Genomic DNA, 18597 nt, shown 5'->3' on the forward strand with positions numbered 1-18597 from the left:
TTTCTGCGATAAGCATCATAAAATGTATTGAGCTTTTCTGGGATCTTGCCAGGTATTTGTGACCTGGATTGGCCACTGTTGGAAACAGGATGCTGGGCTTGATGGACCTTTGGTCTGTCCCAGTATGGCAATACTGGGTGGAGTGGAGGAGTGGCCTAGTGGTTGGAGCACTGGTCTTGCAATCCAGAGGTGGCTGGTTGAAATCCCACTGCTGCTCCTTGTGATCATGGACAAGTCACTTAACCCTCCATTGCCTCAGGTACAAGCTTAGATTGTGAGCCCTCCTGGGACAGAGAAATATCCAGAGTACCTGAATGTAACTCACCTTGAGCTACTAATGAAAAAGGTGTGAGCAAAATCTAAATAAATAAATAAATAATACTTATGTAACTCCCGTCTCCTACCCAAGAAAAAAAAAAGCTAGGAAATAGAAATGCAGCCCTGGCTTTCATAGCCTCTAGGGCCCAGCTGAAAAAACCCAGTACCCCTCCCCCCCCACCACCAGATCCAGCTTATATTACAGTTCCAAATCAGTTCAGACTCAGTTCATCAAAAGGTTATCCTCTCCCATATAGCCCGGCTAGGACAGCCTCCTTCCATTCAGTGTTTCTATTGCATGCTCCCTCCCCCAGCTGTCAGGGTTTTCAACCAAAAATTAATGTAAACAGTTTGCTCTAACAAGACTGGTTAGTACCCTAGATCTATTAAAAACTTAGCTCTACTTCCATGCTGTCCTCAGCCCAGGGCCGCCGAGAGACTGATCTGGGCGTAGGATGGCTACCGCTGCAACCCTCCCAGGATCTCTGCTACTGCGCGGCCTGAGGGGAAAAGCAGCTGCTTGGCAGACAATGCGGCAGGGTGAAGAGCAGCACTGGAGAAAGACCTCTTCTGCTGGCGGGGCCTGGGGGGGGGGGACCCCCCTCCAGCCAAACCAGAGGTCCTGCTGTGTCTGCTGCTCCGGGTCCTCCCCTGCCTCTCTGGGGCCCGGCACCAGAGTTTTCTCTCTCCTTCTCCTGTCGGGACGTGATCACCCGGGTCCCATCAGGAGCCCTGCCTCAGACATGTCCTGAGATTGCTCAGGGTTCTCTGGCACCAGCTTCTATCAAGTCTATTGGTTCAGCCACCTCCTCATCTTTGGCCACCTCAGACGCCAAGCGTGGCCCATCCCAATTCTGGAGATTGAAGGCCAAATGACTAAGAATTTTCTCATGGGCCCCAGCCATGTCTATAACTAGTTCTGGAAGATGCACATTCCAAAAACAGACATATTCCAATCAATAAATAGAAAATAAAATTCTTTTTTCTACCTTTGTTGTCAGAGATGCCAAAGGTGGCCCATGCAGAAGAGTACAGGCAGAGAGGGTAATACAGTATACAAACAGAGAAACCAAAAGAAAAAAGCCTTTTTGGCGCTGAAACACGGCCCGTGTCGGGTCCTTGACTAATAAAGTACTCCTGTTGTCCCATTCTTGAAGGTCCAGTGTTGCTTTTTTCTTTTGGCCATGCAGAAGAGTGACATGCATCACCCCAATAAGTGAAATCGAAGGTCAGTGAGTGAGGTTTTTCTCGCAATGAAGTCAATCTATACATTTGAAATGGTGGTGAAGGGACTGAAGCCCAAAGAAGGGCTGCTGGCTACCTTTATTATTTATTTATTGCATTTGTATCCCACATTTTCCCACCTATTTGCAGGCTCAATGTGGCTTACAGAGGTCTGTTATGGCATCGCCATTCCAGGATGTCAGATACAATTGTTGATGCAAAGAGATTAAGGATGGAAAGAAGTATTAAGAAAGTAGGTACAGAAAGATGATTTTCGGATTCTAGTGGATTGTTGAGGTGGTATAGTTAAGCTATGGGTCCTCTTTGTAGGCCTTATTGAAGAGGTACGTCTTCAGGGCAGGGGCATAGCTACGGGTGGGCCTGGGTGGGCCCAGGCCCACCCAATTTCAGCTCTGGCCCGCCCACCCACTTTTCCTTCAGGCCCGCGCCGGCGCCAGCCCTAGCTCCCATTGCCGGCCACTGCTGCTTTTCCTGATGAGCAGCAGGGCCGGCACTACAAAAAGAAGAAGCGCTCAGCTGACTGAGCTGAGCGCCAACGCAAACGACGACTCGACGTGAAAAATGTTTAAAAAAACGCGGCACCGCAGGCAGCCTCGAAGCATTGGCTGCTGGCTCTGCAGGCTCCGCCCGTCTCCCCATGTTCTCCCCTTGTTCTCCTCTTATTCTCCAATCTTTCACTACTCCCCCTTTCCATGCAGCAGCTCTCCTCTTTCTCTCCCCATCCTTCCAGTGTCTCCTGCTTCGCTCCAGGGGCAGTGACGTAAAAGAGGAAGGGGCATGGGGAGAACAAGGGTGAGAAAAAGATGAAAAGCCATAAGTAGATGAAGGAAATTAAAGAATGGATAGTAAGAATGAATTAAATCTGGGCACAGAGAGAGGCAGAAAAATATTGAAGAAAGCAAAGAAAAAGGAGAGAAAAATGACAAATGGCCAGGAAACTCTGGCAGAAGAGTCAAGCGAAAACGAAGGAAAACAGAATCTAGAGACTGGGAGCGACACAATGAGAAAAAGTAAATGGCCATACAACAAAGGTAAAGAAAATAATTGTATTTTTAATTTAGGATAAAGTAATATGGTGTTAATAAAGTTTCAGAGACCAATACTTCCTTCCTTAGGTCAGGAGAGGATACCGTAACAGCATTATACTGACCTGAGGCAGGAGGTTTTGGCCTCTGAAAGCTCACTGAAAAGGGTGTTAGGCTATTAAATAAATTGTCTGAAATCGGATGCACTGAAAAGCAGCACTTTACCCTGTGTGACAAATGCATCTGAGTGTGACTACATTTTGCTGGGGGGGTGGGGTAGAGAGAAAATTTTGTGCCCACCCACTTTGGGTTCAGGCTCACCCAAAATTGGTAGTCTGGCTACGCCACTGCTATGTACAGTCAGCACTTGGTTCAAGACGTTTTCTGTCCAGCCAAGACTATTTGATACAGTCTTATCCAGGGGTGTAGCCAGACCTCGAAGTGGGAGGGGGCCAGAGCCCAAAGTGGGGGGGGGGGGCACATTTTGGTCCACCACCCCTCCTTTTCCACCCTGCCGCTCCCCACCCATTGCCGCTGCTATACATACCTTGGCTGGCGGGGGTCCTCAACCCCACCAGCTGAAGCCTTCATCCAGAGCTGGTCTCCGGCGCTGCCACATTGCCTGCCCTTCTCTCTCTTCCCCTCATGTCTGGCACGCTCATTTTAATGAAATTGAGCATGCGCACATGCTCAGTTTCACTAAAACAAGCACGCCGGACTGTGAATGGAAGAGAGAGCAGGGCAGACGATGTGGCGGTGCCAGAGACCAGTGCTGGACGAAGGCTTCAGCTGGCGGGGTTTGGGGACCCCCACCAGCCAAACCAGGGGGCCCAGAGCAAAAGTTTTTTGGGGGGGCATGTAGCTACATCACTGGTCTTATCTACTAATTAATCTGTTTCTTATAATAATCGTCCAGAATTATGTACAACTATACAACTCCTCCAGTCCATCACCCATCCCTTTGGGCTGTATAATCCAAGGCTGTGCTGATAGCATTGGTTGCCACCAGCAAACTCCTCCAGTGCCAGACATTCTTGTTTGTCCTGTCTTTCAGAGTTCCACCTCACTGGGCTACACCACTCACCTTGAGCTACTACTGAAAAAGGTGTGAGCAAAATCTAAATAAATAAATCAAGATTCTAGAATTTCAAAGTGTAGAACATTCCATGTAGAACCCCAAAGAGTAAGAAGATTCTTCAGGGTGGAGGAGTGGCCTAGTGGTTAGAGCACCGGTCTTGCAATCCAGAGGTGGCCGGTTCAAATCCCACTGTTACTCCTTGTGATCTTTGGCAAGTCACTTAACCCTCCATTGCCTCAGGTACAAACTTAGATTGTGAGCCCTCCTGGGACAGAGAAATATCCAGAGTACCTGAATGTAGCTCACCTTGAGTTACCACTGAAAAAGGTGTGAGCAATAAATAATATTGAGCACAGACATCACTCTCTGGAGCCCTTTTACAGAGTGGCGATAAGTCCAACGTGGACTTACCGCTGCTCTTCCGGGACTACTGCTGACCCAATGCGGCTGCTGGCGGTAGTCCCGCCCCGAGCACACGCTATTTCCAGGGGAAAAAGAAAACCCCAAGCAATAGCTTGCACGGCGATAACCTGGCGGTAATCAGGTTAGCGTGGGAGCCTTTATTACCACCTCAATGGGTGGCAGTAAGGGCTTCCTACCACATGGCCTAGTGGTTAGAGCACCGGTCTTGCAGTCCAGAGGTGGCCAGTTCAAATCCCACTGCTGCTCCTTGTGATCTTGGGCAAGTCACTTAACCCTCCATTGCCTCAGGTACAAACATAGATTGTGAGCCCTCCTGGGACAGAGAAATATCCAGAGTACCTGAATGTAACTCACCTTGAGCTACTACTGAAAAAGGTGTGAGCAAAATCTAAATAAATAAACAAATAAAGATTCTAGAATTCTAAAGAATAACAAGATTCCATGCAGAATTTCAAAGTGTAGCAACATTCCAGGTAGAACCCCAAAGAGTAACAAGATTCCAGAATCCCAAAGAGTGAGGAGTGGCCTAAGGGTTAGAGCACCAGGTCTTGCAATCCAGAGATGGTGGGTTCAAATCCCACTGCTGCTCCTTGTGATCTTGGGCAAGTCACTTAACCCTCCGTTGCCTCAGGTACAAACTTAGATTGTGAGCCCTCCTGGGACAGAGAAATATCCAGTGTACCTGAATGTAACTCACCTTGAGCTACTACTGAAAAAGGTGTGAGCAAAATCCAAATAAATAATACTTATGTAACTCCTGTCCCCTACCCAAGAAAAAAAAAAAAAAAGCTAGGAAATAGAAATGCAGCCCTGGCTTTCAGAAAGCCTCTAGGTCCCAGCTGAAAAAAACCCAGTATCCACCCCCCCCCCCCCCATCCAATCCAGCTTATATTGCAGTTGTTAAACAGGCTCTTCCTGCTTGTGGTTGCTCACTCAGCAGCACTCATTTCCAACAGCCTTTGGCTAACAATAACACCCCCTTGATTCAGGCCTTTGGTTATCTGGCCTTTCCAGGATATCCCTTCTCTGCCTAGGGTCCTGGTGGACGTGAAGGCAACCGAAGAAAGACTATGTGCTCAATAAACAGGAACTTTATATTACCTTCAAACTCCACCTCTACTGTCAATCATTTACCAAAACATTTCCCTCTGGGCTGGATCTCACTCCACCCACAACTCCAATGACTTCCTACAACTCCAGACCAGGGGCGTAGCCAGACCTCACTGTGGGAGGGGGCCAGAGCCTGAGGTTGGGGGGGGGGGGCGCATTTTGAGTGCCGCCCCGCTGCCTCCCACCACCGCAACGCCTCACCTCGTCGCTCCGCCTCACCGCCTTGCCGCTTCCCCTCACCACCTCATCACTCCCCCTGCAAAAACAAACACCTTTGTTGGTGGGGGTCCCCAACTGCTCAGTTTCACATAAAGGAATGTCAGCGTGCACAGGAGGAGCAAGAAGAAAGACGAGCAGGGCAGCGAACGTGGCTGCGCTGGAGACCGGCGCTTTAGCTGGGTTGGGGACCCCCGCCAGCCAAACCAGGGGCCTGGATGAAATTTGAGGGGGCCCAGGCCCCGTAGCACCCCATAGCTACGTCACTGGTCCAGACCCCTCCCCTCAGAGATTCTGGAGCCTTCTCTCAGATGACTCTAGTAATCTCCATTATAATGGGGGATTGCTTATTCATTAGGGAATATTTGTATCGTTTTGTCTTGGATATTGTACTTCCTGGTGATTGTCCACCTTTTTGATATTGTAATCTGTGTAGAACTGCGAGGTCAGCTATGGAACATAAATTGTATTGTTAAGTTACATTACTTAACAGAGATCTAGTTCCAGTTGCTCTCATTGTTGACCCTGGAAGTTACAAAAACTATAACTGAGCTAGGCTGTTAGTCAAATTGTCCAGATAACAATCTTTTCAGTTCATGTGGGTGTGCCCAAGGAAAGAAGCAGGGAACCAGAAATTCTGATTGTGTGGTTTGTCTGTGGAAAGGTTGGCAGGCAGTAAGGATTGGCACACCTGGCATGGTGCCAGGCTGGCTGTTTTCACATTCACTGCTCCTCCTCTGGATGCTTTTAACAGCAGAGCTTGAAAGAGGTCTTCTGAGTGTATTTGCACCAGGCTTGGAGCTGCTGTGACTATGGCATCTGTGCTAGAGAGGGTTCTAAGCCCCTCCTGGTTCTCTTTGGACACTTTCCAGATTCTGCAGTATGCTGTTGTGCTGGGGTTTGTCGCCGTATTGTGGAAACTGATCACGTTTTACTTCAGGACACGAGAGTTGAACAAAAGTTTTGCTTGTTTCCCTGGGCCCCCTTGCCACTGGCTGTATGGCAACGCCCATCTGGTAAGGAAAAGTTTGGCTTTCTATACATTCAGTGTTGAAATAAATGCAGAGCTCTTGTTGGGGCATGAGGCACTAGGATGAATGATAAGCACTTTGCAGTTTCATTGACAAATCCCGTAGTGTTACTCAATTTGCAGGGAGTAAGTGAACCACATAAATGTTCTCAGCACTTTAATTCTCTGTTTCCATCCATACCTCATAGAGGTTTACCTAAATTATCTTGATTTTTTCTGTGTAACCAGCAAACTTAGTATTTGTAGGCAGTATAGGGAAGATTTGATGGTTGGTCTTTGTTCTCCTTTCGACTTTTTACTGATACATTTTTTCAGGTTATACAACCAGGAAGATTGGGTACAGAGTCCTATCAGATTATAATCCAGTTCAAAAGTCACATATCAAACTGAAAGTTAAAATGCAAAGAGATCAGAAGGCAAATGCCCAGTTTTCTTGACATACACAATCAAGACTGGCAAAAAATTATGCAGCTTAAGAGTGTTCTTTTGGGAGCTTCTAAAATAAAATTTGTAACTAAAACTCTGCAGTCATTTTTTATGTAAGGCTAGAAAATGTGATGATGTCTCCCCATTACTTACCGTATTTTCGGACTATAAGACGCACTTTTTTCCCCCAAAATTTGGGAGGAAAATGGGGGGTGCGTCTTATAGTCCGAAGGTAGCGGGTTTTGGATCGCCGTCCCGTACTTACGTGATGCCCTGTTCCGTGGTGGTCTAGTGACGTCGGGGCAGGAAAGAGCCCCCTCTTTCCTGCCCATCGCGCTGCTCTCCGTGCTCCTCACTGCTTCCTGACGGTCTCGGCGAGATTCAAAATGGCCGCCGAGGGTAGCTTCATTGGTTACCTTTACAATTCAGCCCTGGTTTAAGGTCTTACGTATTGCACATAGAGCATTCCATTCATGCTTTCCAGCAGATCTTTCTTCATTAATGATTCCTTATATGTCCTCTCGTGTCCTCCGCTCTGTGGACGCTAATTGCCTGGTTCTTCCATCACTAAGGTTTGCTCACTACAAATCAATTAGAAACTCAGGGGTCATTTTACAAAGGCACGCTGAAAAATGGCTTGCGGTAGTGTAGGCGCGGGTTTTGGGCTCGCAGCAATCCATTTTTTAGCACGCCTGTAAAAAAGGCCTCTTTTTTTTTTTTTGCTGAAAATGGATGTGCGGCAAAATCAAAATCGCAGCATTTCCATTTTGGGTCTGAGAACTTACCACCAGCCATAGACTTAGCGGTAAAGAATCTGGGTGGTAATGACCTACGCGCGTCATAAAAGAAAAAATATTTTTCAGACGTGCGTAGTGGACGTGTGCCAAAATTGAAATTACCGCAAGGGCCACGGGGCTTAGTAGAAGGGGTCCTCAGTTTCTCTGGAATAATCTTCCCCCTCAATTCGATCAGAACACTCTCTAATTAAATTTATACATTTTATTGACAACTCATTTCACTCTCATTTGGAGCCTTTGCTGAGTGATGCTGGGCTGCTCTGTTGACCCATTAGCACGTTATTTACTAACAATGTTATACGTTTATGTTGTTTCTATAGAGTGAGTGTGTTCTTTCTTACAGTGGTGGAAATAAGTATTTGATCCCTTGCTGATTTTGTAAGTTTGCCCACTGACAAAGACATGAGCAGCCCATAATTGAAGGGTAGGTTATTGGTAACAGTGAGAGATAGCACATCACAAATTAAATCCGGAAAATCACATTGTGGAAAGTATATGAATTTATTTGCATTCTGCAGAGGGAAATAAGTATTTGATCCCCCACCAACCAGTAAGAGATCTGGCCCCTACAGACCAGGTAGATGCTCCAAATCAACTCGTTACCTGCATGACAGACAGCTGTCGGCAATGGTCACCTGTATGAAAGACACCTGTCCACAGACTCAGTGAATCAGTCAGACTCTAACCTCTACAAAATGGCCAAGAGCAAGGAGCTGTCTAAGGATGTCAGGGACAAGATCATACACCTGCACAAGGCTGGAATGGGCTACCAAAACCATCAGTAAGACGCTGGGCGAGAAGGAGACAACTGTTGGTGCCATAGTAAGAAAATGGAAGAAGTACAAAATGACTGTCAATCGACAAAGATCTGGGGCTCCACGCAAAATCTCACCTCGTGGGGTATCCTTGATCATGAGGAAGGTTAGAAATCAGCCTACAACTACAAGGGGGGAACTTGTCAATGATCTCAAGGCAGCTGGGACCACTGTCACCACGAAAACCATTGGTAACACATTACGACATAACGGATTGCAATCCTGCAGTGCCCGCAAGGTCCCCCTGCTCCGGAAGGCACATGTGACGGCCCGTCTGAAGTTTGCCAGTGAACACCTGGATGATGCCGAGAGTGATGGGAGAAGGTGCTGTGGTCAGATGAGACAAAAATTGAGCTCTTTGGCATGAACTCAACTCGCCGTGTTTGGAGGAAGAGAAATGCTGCCTATGACCCAAAAGAACACCGTCCCCACTGTCAAGCATGGAGGTGAAATGTTATGTTTTGGGGGTGTTTCTCTGCTAAGGGCACAGGACTACTTCACCGCATCAATGGGAGAATGGATGGGGCCATGTACCGTACAATTCTGAGTGACAACCTCCTTCCCTCCGCCAGGGCCTTAAAAATGGGTCGTGGCTGGGTCTACCCAGCCACGACAATGACCCAAAACATACAGCCAAGGCAACAAAGGAGTGGCTCAGGAAGAAGCACATTAGGGTCATGGAGTGGCCTAGCCAGTCACCAGACCTTAATCCCATTGAAAAACTTATGGAGGGAGCTGAAGCTGCGAGTTGCCAAGCGACAGCCCAGAACTCTTAATGATTTAGAGATGATCTGCAAAGAGGAGTGGACCAAAATTCCTCCTGACATGTGTGCAAACCTCATCATCAACTACAGAAGACGTCTGACCGCTGTGCTTGCCAACAAGGGTTTTGCCACCAAGTATTAGGTCTTGTTTGCCAGAGGGATTAAATACTTATTTCCCTCTGCAGAATGCAAATAATTCATATACTTTCCAACAATGTGATTTCCGGATTTAATTTGTGATGTGCTATCTCTCACTGTTACCAATAACCTACCCTCAATTATGGGCTGCTCATGTCTTTGTCAGTGGGCAAACTTACAAAATCAGCAAGGGATCAATACTTATTTCCACCACTGTATTTACTATGGAGTTTGCTTAGTTTTTTTATGTTTCATATTTTATTGTATGCAAACTGCTATTTTAATATTTATAAATATTTAGAAATGATTTAGAAATGGTAGTAACTAGCGAGGTAATTAAATTTGCTGATGACACAAAGTTATTCAAAGTCGTTAACTCACGACAGGATTGTGAAAAATTACAGAAGGACCTTACGAGACTGGGCGGCTAGATGGCAGAAGACGTTTAATGTGAGCAAGTGCAAGGTGATGCATGTGGGAAAAAAGAACCCAAATTATAGCTACGTCATGCAAGGTTCCACGTTAGGAGTTACGGACCAAGAAAGGGATCTGGGTGTCGTCGTTGATAATACACTGAAACCTTCTGCTCAGTGTGCTGCTGCGGCTAGGAAAGCGAATAGAATGTTGGGTATTATTAGAAAAGATATGGAAAACAGGTGTGAGGATGTTATAATGCCGTTGTATCGCTCCATGGTGCGACCGCACCTTCAGTATTGTGTTCAATTCTGGTTGCCGCATCTCAAGAAAGATATAGTAGAATTGGAAAAGGTGCAGCGAAGGGCGACTAAAATGATAGCGGGGATGGGACGACTTCCCTATGAAGAAAGACTAAGGAGGCCAGGGCTTTTCAGCTTGGAGAAGAGACGGCTGAGGGGAGACATGATAGAGGTATATAAAATAATGAGTGGAGTGGAACAGGTGGATGTGAAGCGTCTGTTCACGCTTTCCAAAAATACTAGGACTAGGGGGCATGCGATGAAACTACAGTGGAGTCAATGTAAAACAAATCGGAGAAAAGTTTTCTTCACCCAACACATAATTAATCTCTGGAATTCGTTGCCTGAGAACGTGGTGAAGGCGGTTAGCTTAGCAAGTTTAAAAAGGGGTTAGACGGTTTCCTAAAGGACAAGTCCATAAACCACTACTAAATGGACTTGGGAAAAATCCACAATTCCAGGAATAACATGTATAGAATGTTTGTACGTTTGAGAAGCTTGCCAGGTGCCCTTGGCCTGGATTGGCCACTGTCGTGGATAGGATGCTGGGCTCGATGGACCCTTGGTCTTTTCCCAGTGTGGCATTACTTATGTACTTATGACCTATGATCAGATACAGCGGTATATCAAATCTTGTAAATAAACATAAACATTATGTAGTTGCAAACCATGTGGGGAAATTTTTAAAAGGAACTATGAGTGTGGTTTCCCTTTGAAAATTAACTGTTTCAAGTGTGCATGCTAAAAGCATCCATGTGCTATTTGTGGGCAGCAGAAGGGACAAAATTACAAACATACATTTGTCAATTGAATATGTACACATTCATTTTTTCTCTGACCTAAAGATGATGACAGGAACGCCTTGCTTTATTGCAGGCAAACGAACACATCCTGGAAGGTAGATGTACTTTTATTTGCATTTTGAGAAGTGGAATCCTAGAGGAAAGGACAGAGAGGGGTGATATGATAGAGACTTTCAAATATTTGAAATATTTGTATATTAATCTACAAATCTTTTACAGAGACAGGAACGTGATAGAGTTAGAGGACATGAATTGAGGTTGCAGGAATATTGTCAGAAAGTACTTTTTCACAGAGAGGGTGTGTTTTTAGGCTGCTTGTATCTCCTCCCAAATTAGCATAAACCAGCCATTCTCTACTGGAAGGAGTAAAAGAAACCTCAAAATACAAGATAATGAGAAAGGCAATGCTTTATTCTTACCAAGAGAAAGTACATTGCAAATACTAGTTTCTCATGAGGGGGTGCAGGGGACCCAAACATGTGGTCTACCTCTGCTTCTCTCCCCAACGTAATGCTCTGATGCAGCTGTTTATATACCTTTTGTGTTAAGCAAGGCTTCAGCCATAGGAGTCAACTTTTCAAAATGATTGGGGGTGCTGATTTTTTTTTTTTTTACAGGTGGTGCATTCCCCCTCCCCCGTCTCCCCTCTCCCTCCCTCACCCCTCCCCTCATCCCCCTCCCTCTCCCCCCTCCTCTCCTTCTCCCCTGCCCCCATCCCTTGTCCCCCCTCCACCTCCCTCCCAGTTCCAGGCCCCCCTCCCTCCCTCCGAGTTCTAGGGTCCCCCATCCCTCCCTCTGTTCCAGGGTCCCCCCACCCTCCCAGTTCCAGGGTCCGTCCTCCCTCCCAGTTCCAGTCCCTCCCTTCAAGTTCAAGGCCCCCCTCCCTCCCCTCTCTCTCATTTCCCTCCCCCCTCCCTCTGAGTTCCAGGGTCCCCCCTCCCTTCATCCCTCCAGTCCAGGGTCTCCCCTCCCTTCCTCCTTACCTCCCTACCTCCCTTTGAGTTCCAGGCCCCCTCCCTCTGAAATTTAAAAGTCATCTATCTTACCTCGTTGGGGTTAGGGCAGCAGCAGTGGTAAAAAGCATGCAGGCTCGGCTCGGTGCTTAGTTGTTTTCCCTTCTCTCTCTCTGAGCTCTGGTCCTGCCCTTGCGGAAACAGGAAATTAGGGTGGGACCAGAGCTGAGAGAGAGAGAAGGGAAAACAACTAAGCACAGAGCTGAGCCTGCATGCTTTTTACCACTGCTGCTGCCCTAACCCCGACAAGGTAAAATAGATGACAATTAAAATTCGGAGGGAGGGGGCCTGGAACTCAATGGGAGGAGGGAAGGAGGGAGGGAACGAACTTTCGGTGGGTGAAATATTGGGGGTGCTCGAGCACCCACGGAGTCAGCGCCTATGGCTTCAGCACTTATCTTCCTGAGAAATCATTCTATTCTCACCATCTATCCCACGTCACTAAATGTCACATTCTTCTGTTCATCCATAATTGCACCTTTCCCAGGCCTGTTTGCACTTAGGAATGTCTTATCAGATCAAATGTTCCTGGGCCTCACGATTTATAGTCTCCGCCCCTTTGACTCTGCTATAAGGTGGACAACTAAGTTTATAGTATTTACTTAGGTGCTAGCAGTTCTAAGTGAATTCCTTGGCGGTAAGTTGACAAGAGCATCCATATATGCTGGAGCTGCTCCATAGAGGATGGAAAGAAGTATTAAGAAAGTAGGTATAGAAAAATGATTTTCGGATTCTAGTGGATTGTTGAGGTGGTATAGTTAAGCAGACTTCTACGCAGCCCTAAAGGCCTTCTCTCAGTCACGTCCCACCCTCTCCGAAGCAACATCCTGTTTCCTCATTAGAGTGGAGGAGTGGCCTAGTGGTTATGGTGGTGGACTTTGGTCCTGGGGAACTGAGGAACTGAGTTCAATTCCCACTTCAGGCACAGGCAGCTCCTTGTGACTCTGGGCAAGTCACTTAACCCTCCATTGCCCCATGTAAGCCACATTGAGCCTGCCATGTGTGGGAAAGCACGGGGTACAAATGTAACAACAACAAAAACAAACATAAGAATAGCTATACTGGGTGAGACCAATGGTCCATCTAGCCCAGTATCCTTTTTCTAGCAGTGGCCAGTTGATGTCACAAGTATTTGGAAGAAACCCAAATAGAGGGGCAAGTACATGGAACCAATTTTTGTTGATTGTGATTTGATTTGCTTTTGATCTGAGGCTTGTGATTTATTTTATTACTGTGTATGTACTTTATAATCCACCAAGAACTCAGGATTGTGCGGAATAGAAATTTGAAGTAAATAAATAGTTGCCTCAAGCTTCTGATCAAAGAGATCCTGCCTAGGCAGCACCTTCTGCTCCTACACTCTCTTCTCTCTCCAATCTTCATCTTAGGTTCGCTTGGATGGGACCGATTTGGACACTGTCATGTCTTGGGCAATGGAATACCCCTATGCCTTCTCCTTCTGGTCTGGCAGGTTCCTTCCTGTCCTCTTCATCACGCACCCTGACTATGCTAAAACTGTGTTTGGCAGAGCAGGTAAGGAAAAGTCACACACTGGGATTTGGCTGAGCAGACGTTCTTTGGTGAAATGAATGTTCACGAGTCCTGTGTGTACACCGAAAGGCACATTCTACGTACAAGTAAATGAGAACGCTTTGTGAAGTTGAGCCGACTATACGGCATCTGAATCCATAAAACCTAGTCAATAATTTGACTTTATAAAGAAGTTTAAATCTGAGGAGGGATTACTAGTCAGCATCTACATTTCCATGCAAAGCACCGACCTCTACAACCCAGTGATTCCACTACAGAGTCTCCGAGCTACTTCTGTTGACCGCTGTGGTAGCAGGGTTAAATTCTGCTGCTGGTTTTATGTAGTAAAGAAATCCTGATCTTTCGGGGCTTGTGATGGTGAATGTTTACATGTGTTGAACATGCTTACTGTACATATGTGTTGGACCTTGCAGATCCTAAGGCTTGGACCTACAGCTTTTTGGAACCCTGGATCGGTAAGCACACTCACCTCTGATCTCTCTTCTTCAACACAATAAAGATTATTTAAGAATGTTGTAAGGGCAGAAAATGCAGAACCTGCAGTATTCATAGCAGCCTGAATATGGAAGGACAGGGCACTGTGCAAACGATATGGCCCATCAAAACACCCATATTGCTGCCCCTTGTGTCTGTGAACCGAGGGGGAAATTCTGTAACTGGGCACCACAGTTTAAGCACCTAGATCCAGAGCACCGAACACTGCTTCTGCGATGGCATCTGGGTGCCAAATTTCCATTAAAGAATGCTAGCACAAATCGTCATCAATGCACCTAATTTCGGCGCATCCGTGTCAATAGCAGGCGTAAATGCGTGCACCCAAAGCAGCACTTTAGTGTATAACTACTGTAAGTTACATTTCCCATGCAATCACATGTAAATAACATAAACGAGCCATGCTCCTCCCCTGGGAACGCCCTCCAAGCATTTGCAATGGAAGCAAGTTGCGCGCATCATTTATAGCAGTGGCATAGCTATAGGTGGGCCTGGGTGGGCTGGAGCCCACCTATCTTGGACTCAGGCCCACCCAAAATTGTGACACTGTTACTGTGGCTGACCCGGATCCCTAAAACTTGCCAGCTGAAGACTTCCTCCTCCTTCTTTGGCATCCAACACTCTTCCAAAGAGTAGCCGGCAGCACTTGCCTCAAGCTGATGCTGACATTGGCCCTGCTGCATTTGTTCATGCATGCATGGTCTGTTGGCGGCTGCGGCAGCTCAAGACAAGTGCTGCCAGCTGCCGTTTAGCTCAGCGTTGGCTGCCCAAAGAGGAGGAAATCTTTGGCTGGTGGGGTTTGGGAATCCCTACCATCTCAGGTATTTAATATTTTGGGTTGACCTGGGTGGGAAGGGGTGGAGAGTGGAGCCGTGGGAGGGGGGGGGGGGAGACAAATTCCATGTCCATTCACCTTGGGCTCAGGCCCACCCAAAATTGGCCATCTGGCTATGCCCCTGATTTATAGAATAGCGCTGAGCCATAACCTAGCGCATACATGCGCATGTGTACGCTTATCCTTGCAAGTGCTAGTACTCTATAAACATGGTGCTTACATTTAGGTCAGTCAAAAAATGTAGGGATGGACGAATGGTTTTCCAGTAGAAAACAGAGGACACAATGTGTCCTGGCTAGGTTATTGGTAGTATCAACTGTATCAAGATCCTAAAACATCAAATACGTAAGGGACTCAACACAGATCCATGTTTCTGCATCAGAACGCCTGCATCAGGAGTCGCACAATCTTATGAGAGTCCTACTTTAATGGAGTGGAGGAGAAGCCTATTGGTTAGTGCAGTGGAGTTCAATTCCCACTGCAGCTCCTTCTGACTCTGGGAAAGTCACTTAACCCCCCATTGCCCCAGGTACAAAATAAGTGCCTGTATATCATCCTATATAATAAAAAGCACCTCCAACGTTCTGAAGCTGACTCCGTGGCAGTGAAGCTTTGAAGGGTTCGTGCTCCTCCTATATCCATCTCCTGTACTGACATCACGAACTTCTGGGTTCATCAGAAATAGCACTGACCAACCACAGGATAGCAGCACGAGGCACAACCTCAACGTCTATAGCCTTCCCTTCCAGTTTGTTCCCTCAGAGTCCTGCCCTCGCGGAAAGAGGAAATGATGTCAGAAGGCAGGACTTTGAGGAACGAAGTCGAAGGGAAGGCTACAAACGGGCAGGGCTTCCAAAGACGTGGCCGCTTCGATGGAGAGCAAGGAGACTCAACGGGTGGCTGGAGGGGGGGCCAGGAGAGAGAGGACAATCGCTGGGTGCCTGGAGGGGGGCAGGGGAGAGAGGACAATCGCTGGGTGGCTGGAGGGGGGCAGGGGAGAGAAGGGCATCAGTGGGTGGCTGGAGGGGGGTCAAGGGAAAAAGGAGAATCACTGGGTGGCTGGAGGGGGGGCAGGGGAGAGAGGAGAATCGCTGGGTGGCTACAGGGGGGGCAGGGGACAGAGGAGAATCGCTGGGTGGCTGGAGAGGGGGGCAGGGGACAGAGGAGACACACTCACACCCAGCAGTCTCACTCTCTCTCTGTCACACACACACACTCGCACATTCACTCTCTCTCTCTCTCACACAGTCACTCTCACACTCTCTCAAACATATACATTCCAAGAAAAACCTTGCTAGCGCCCGTTTCATTTGTGTCAGAAACGGGCCTGTTTTACTAGTAATCAGGGGCGTAGCCAGACACCCAATTTTGGGTAGGCCTGGGCCCAAGATGGGTGGCAGAAGAACTCCACCTTGTCCCACAAGTGATTTGTTCTCTCCCTCTCTCACCTGCATGCCATATGGTCTCTCAAATAACCCGTCTCCCCCACACGTCCTTTAAATAGCAGATATTCACCGGCAGCAACTAATACACACTGCTCAAGTTGGCCCCACAGCCTTCTCTCTGATGCAAATTCTTGTTTCCGCATAGGCGGGAATACATCAGAGGGAAAGCTGTGGGGCCCGTGAAAGCAGTAACAGTCGCTGCTCACTGCAGGCGAAGATCTGCTATTTAAAAGATATGCAGGAGGGACAGCTGTTGGGAGTTTTCGGCTGGTGGGGCTTGGGGATCCCGGTCAGCTACGTCATAGGTGTGCTGCTACTGGGTGGACCTGAGCTCAAAGTGGATGGGCCTAGGCCCACCCAGGCCCACCCATGGCTACGCCACTGCTAGTAATATATAAATGCTTTGATTGTAACCACAGAAAGGCAGTATATCAAGTCCCCTCCCCTTTTCCTTTTTGCCACAGTTTTTATGCATTGCCTTCTTTCCTTACTTGATCCAGTTATTGGAGAGACATTCCTTGGCCAGAAGCCATAGACCATGGTTTTCCAACAGTCAGTCTATATATACACTGAATCAACTCACCGCTTTACAATAGCTAAGCCTCCTTCCCTTCAGGGAGTCTGAACATTACCTCTGTAGTATCCTCAGCCCTGTGTAGGGTTTTAGCTTGAATCACAGGGCTGGATCTCACAAAGTGATGTAACCAGATATTTGTTACTGGTGTCCCTGGCAGGGCAAGGATTGCTGCTCCTCTCTGGTCAAAAGTGGCTCCAACACCGTAAGCTGCTGACTCCAGCCTTTCACTACGACATCCTGAAACCTTACACAAAGCTGATGTCAGACTGCACCAGATCATGCTGGTGAGGACTCTTATGTCAATTGTTCTGGGTTTTTTAAAATCATTTTCTGGTACACTCATTGACTTTCTGCGTTGACGAGGGCTAGAACAGAATGATGACAAGGTGATCGTTATTGCTCCTTGAACAAAATAAAACCATCATCTTTGTCCACTGTACTAAAGCAAATGAAATAGTGTCATACTTAACAGAGACCTTCCAGAAGAGGACAGCTCACCAGTTCCTCAGATGCTGACTAAGATCAGGTCATGGTTCCAGACTGATGGATATTTTTAGTTCATCATCAAACATTCTCCAAAGTGAAATCACATCACGTTGCTGACCAAGGCCATGGCTTCCTGAATCTTCAGTTTTGTATCTCCCTTGAAGTTGAGAGAGAGAGAGAGAGAGGTACTTCTGTTACCATGGGTAACAGTACTCTGTAGGATTATTTTTAATATGTTTCTCTTATTCTCTTCAGGATAAGTGGGAAAAATTTGCCAACGAGGACAAGTCGGTGGAACTTTTCCAGCATGTCAGCTTGATGACCCTGGACAGTATCATGAAATGTGCCTTCAGTTGTAACAGCAACTGCCAGAATGAAGGGTCAGTATCCAAAGCTTTACACCTCATCAATTAACTTTCAGTCACTTGGCCTATAGTCCCTCCCCCCCCCCCCAATGATTTTGATAATTAATCTCAACAATCATGATCACACAAGCATCCCATAGAAAGGCCGGTTAAGATTTGTGCTAATGATTCTTTGACTTTGGCTGTCATGGTCTATTGTTTTGCTGTGACTGCAGCTGCTCCCATGAAGCTGCTGCCCTAGGCAACCACCTAGGCTAGCTCAATGATTGGGCCGGCCCTGTCAGTATCCCATTCTGCTGAATCCCAGTGAAATCCCAAACGGTATCTTGCAGTGCTGACTGTATAGACTGGGAAAATATTCCTCTTTGAAGACCTATAAGGACTTGATTCACTGAAGCCTTTTTCTCAATCATTGTTTATGGGGAGGAACCTTGATGAAACAGGACATAAATACACGAATCTAAACTGGAGTGAGAAAGTCTGAGCTTAACTTGGGACCATGTTGTTGTACCAGAAGGTAAACTGAACAAACTATTTGGGCCTTAAGGGTCTTTATCTGCTGTCATGTTCTACGGGGTCGATATGCAAAAGGATTTAACCGGACAGAAGAGGCTCCTTCTTGGTTAAGTCCTGCTGAGCTGGCCATTTCCAGATATTCATCAGCAGTTAACCGGATAATGCCATTGAGTTTCCTCTCTGACCACCATAGTTCTAACTGGCTAGGTTAGAGGTGGTTTGTGGTGGATCAAGCACTTACCCGGTTAGTGGTGGTATTCAATGTGCTAACCAGTTAAGTGAATGGATAAAGATAAGACAGGTCATAGGCTGTCCTATCATTATCCACTAAGCTGACCATGGCACCGGTCTGAATATTGGCCAGTGAGTGGTTAGCTTCTGGGTTGCCGTACCATCCTGGATATTTAATGCTG

The 18597-nt window shown here is 47.0% G+C and overlaps 1 pseudogene; it reads left to right on the forward strand.

The window, feature by feature from the left end:
• The first annotated feature begins 6091 nt into the window (after positions 1-6091).
• Positions 6092-18597, forward strand: part of LOC115471797 — a 68388-nt pseudogene continuing 55882 nt past the window's right edge.

The sequence above is a fragment of the Microcaecilia unicolor genome, chromosome 6, assembly GCF_901765095.1.
Source record: "Microcaecilia unicolor chromosome 6, aMicUni1.1, whole genome shotgun sequence".
NCBI classification, from domain to species: Eukaryota; Metazoa; Chordata; class Amphibia; order Gymnophiona; family Siphonopidae; genus Microcaecilia; species Microcaecilia unicolor.